Source organism: Myotis daubentonii, chromosome 14 (assembly GCF_963259705.1).
Source record: "Myotis daubentonii chromosome 14, mMyoDau2.1, whole genome shotgun sequence".
Lineage (NCBI taxonomy): Eukaryota > Metazoa > Chordata > Mammalia > Chiroptera > Vespertilionidae > Myotis > Myotis daubentonii.
The window spans coordinates 25,413,519-25,417,424 of record NC_081853.1 but is presented as its reverse complement, the minus strand read 5'-3'; positions in this window follow the sequence as shown (position 1 = coordinate 25,417,424).

Here is a 3,906-nt window from a genome sequence, read left to right as displayed (position 1 = left end):
CCTTTATAGTGCCGGCCGGAAACCTCGCCTCCGTCACAATTGGTTCCGCCTCGGGGTGGAGGCGGGGCCGATCCTCAGTCCCGCGTTATTCGTCCCGCCATTTCCAAGCCTCCTGGGAGGACCATGGCGAGTCCTATCCCGTGTGCTGTTAGTTCCTTCGGGGCTGCCCCATCTCCAAGCGCATTCCTTAGCGACTCTCGCGTCCCTAGAATCACCTCGCCCCGCTGGAGGCTAAGCTCCCGCCTCTCCTCTGCGCATCTTAATCCCAGACACCCCGACCTACATGTCAGTTTACACTCCCGACCCCGTTCTCAGGTTCTGCCTCAACTGTTCCCGCCAGACCGCGCCTCCCAAGTAAGGAGTCCCTTAGACCTCGCCCAAGTGCTCCTTTAAAAATCTCTACTCGCATCCCAAACTTTAGTCAGGTTCTTTCCAGGCATTCCTCTGCTATTTGTCTTCCATTTCCTATGGTGGAAACCCAGAAAGATCATTTTTTAAAAATATATGTTATTGATTTTTTACAGAGAGGAAAGGAGAGGGATAAAGAGACAGAAACATCGATGAGAGAAAAACATTGATCAGCTGCCTCCAGTACACCCCCTACTGGGGATGTGCCCTTGACTGGAATCGAACCTGGGACCCCTCAGTCTGCAGGCTGACGGTCTATCCACTGAGCCAAACCGGCCAGGGTCAGAAAGATAATTCTTGATATGTCCCTCTGGTTCTCTATATTGCCGGAGTCCATTCATTGTCTTCACTAGCTGAGTTTAGACAGAGACCCCCCAAAAAAGGCTAGTAACCTTTGAAGTTCTAGTAAAGGTCAGAACTGTGAACTACCCAGTTAATTTAAGTAATAATAGTTGAAGCATCTCCACCTTAGTTCACTTAATTCCTTAGGTAGATCTTTGTTGATTATTGTTGATTAGATATTCCTGGAGATCTGTTGATGAGCAAATCAGATACTCTGCCTATTCCTGGAAATTGTCTGCTGATGTGTGTCATTAAAACCTCCTTACCCTAAGGGCTACTCCAGATGAATAAAAGCTTGGTGAGACCTGAGCACAGAGAGGAAGTCTTTCCGGACTTGCCCGCCTGGTCCCCCGGTATTGCAAAATTATCTTGTGTCTCTTTCTTTCATTTGTTGTGCGGCTCTTCTTTCAGATACCGAACCCTACTCCACGCGGGTTGTGGAAGGAATCACTCAGCACTATATCCTGCAGATCCTGTTCTCCAATGAATCCTCTTGTCTCCATTTTCACTTTCATAGTTCTAGTCTGAGCAACCCTCACTCCTCGCCTGGGCCCATGCAATGGCCTCTTAACTGCTCTTCTGGCTTCTGCGCCTGCCCTCTTCTAGTCTGTTACACAAAACCTTCCTTTTTAAAAAAAAAAAAAAAAAAAAAAAAGTAAATCGGATCATATCATTAAACTCTTTTATCCATTTCAATGATTTCCTATTGCCTTTAAAAAAAATTCTTTTTTTATTTTTTTTTTATTTTTTATTTTTTATTGCTTAAAGTATTACAAAGGGTATTACATATGTATCCATTTTATCCCCCCGCCCTAGACAGTCCCCTAGCCTCCCCTATCACCCAGTGTCTTATGTCCATTGGTTATGCTTCTATGCATGCATACAAGTCCTTTAGTTGATCTCTTACCCCACTACCTCCTGTCCCCCAACCCTCCCCGGCCTTCCCGCTGCAGTTTGACAATCTGTTTGAGGCAGCTCTGCCTCTGTATCTATTATTGTTCAAAAGTTTATAATGGTCTCTATTGTCCATGAATGAGTGAGATCATGTGGTATTTTTCCTTTATTGACTGGCTTATTTCACTTAGCATAATGCTCTCCAGTTCCATCCATGACGTTGCAAATGGTAAGAGTTCCTTCCTTTTTACAGCAGCATAGTATTCCATCGTGTAGATGTACCACAGTTTTCTAATCCATTCATCTACTGATGGGCACTTAGGCTGTTTCCAGATCTTAGCTATGGTGAATTGTGCTGCTATGAACATAGGGGTGCATATATCCTTTCTGATTGCTGTTTCTGGTTTCTTGGGATATATTCCTAGAAGTGGGATCACAGGGTCAAATGGGAGTTCCATTTTCAGTTTTTTAAGGAAACTCCATACTGTCTTCCATAGTGGCTGCACCAGTCTGCATTCCCACCAGCAGTGCACAAGTGTTCCTTTTTCTCCACATCCTCTCCAGCACTTGTCGTTTGTTGATTTGTTGATGATAGCCAGTCTGACAGGTGTGAGATGGTACCTCATTGCTGTTTTGATTTGCATCTCTCGGATGATTAGTGACTTTGAGCATGTTTTCATATGTCTCTTGGCTTTCTGAATGTCCTCTTTTGAAAGGTGTCTATTTAGGTCCTTTGCCCATTTTTTGATTGGATTGTTTATCTTCCTTTTGTTAAGTTGTATGAGTTCCCTATAAATTTTGGAGATTAGGCCCTTATCAGATATGTCATTGGCAAATATGTTTTCCCACACAGTGGGTTTTCTCGTTGTTTTGTTGATGGTTTCTTTTGCTGTGCAGAAGCTTTTTATTTTGATGTAGTCCCATTTGTTCATTTTTTCTTTAGTTTCAAGTGCCCTAGGAGCTGTATCAGTGAAGAAATTGCTTCGGCATATGTCTGAAATTTTCTTGCCTTTGGATTCTTCTAGAATTTTTATGGTATCCTGTCGTACATTTAAGTCCTTTATCCATTTTGAGTTTATTTTTGTATATGGTGTAAGTTGGTGGTCTAGTTTCATTTTCTTGCATATATCTGTCCAATTTTCCCAACACCATTTATTGAAGAGACTATCTTGGCTCCATTGTATGTTCTTGCCTCCTTTGTCAAATATTAATTGAGCATATTGGTTCGGGCCGATTTCTGGGCTCTCTATTCTATTCCATTGATCTATATGCCTATTCTTGTGCCAGTACCAGGCAGTTTTGAGAACAGTGGCTTTGTAATAAATCTTGATATCTGGTATTGAGATCCCACCTACTTTGTTCTTTTTCAGGATTGCTGCAGCTATTCGGGGTCTTCTTTTATTCCAGATGAATTTTTGGAAAGTTCGTTCTAGATCTCTGAAGTATGCTGTTGGTATTTTAATGGGAAGTGCGTTGAATTTATAGATTGCTTTGGGTAGTATGGACATTTTAATGATGTTGATTCTACCAATCCATGAACACGGTATGTTCTTCCATCTGTTTATGTCTTCCTCTATGTCTTTTTTCAACGTCCTGTAGTTTTCTGAGTAGAGGTCTTTTACCTCTTTAGTTAAGTTTATTCCTAGGTAGCTTAATTTTTTTGGTGCAATGGTAAACGGGATTGTTTTTATAATCTCTCTTTCTGAAAGTTCACTATTGGTGTATAGAAATGCCTCAGATTTCTTGGGGTTAATTTTGTATCCTGCTACATTGCCAAATTCATGTATTAAGTCTAGTAGCTTTTTGATGGAATCTCTAGGGTTTTGTATGTATAATATCATGTCGTCTGCAAATAAGGACAGTTTTACTTCCTCTTTTCCAATTTGGATGCCTTTTATTTCTTCTTCTTGCCGAATTGCAATGGCTAACACTTCCAGTACTATGTTGAACAGGAGTGGTGAGAGGGGGCATCCCTGTCTTGTTCCTGTTCTTAGGGGAAATGGTGTTAGTTTTTGTCCATTGAGTATGATGTTGGCTGTGGGCCTGTCATATATGGCTTTTATTATGTTGAGGTATGATCCTTCTACTCCCACCTTGCTGAGAGTTTTTATCAAAAATGGGTGTTGAATTTTGTCAAATGCTTTTTCTGCATCAATTGATATGACCATGTGGTTTTTTTCTTTCAATTTGTTTATGTGATGTATCACGTTTATTGATTTGCGGATATTGTACCATCCTTGCATCCCTGGGATAAATCCTACT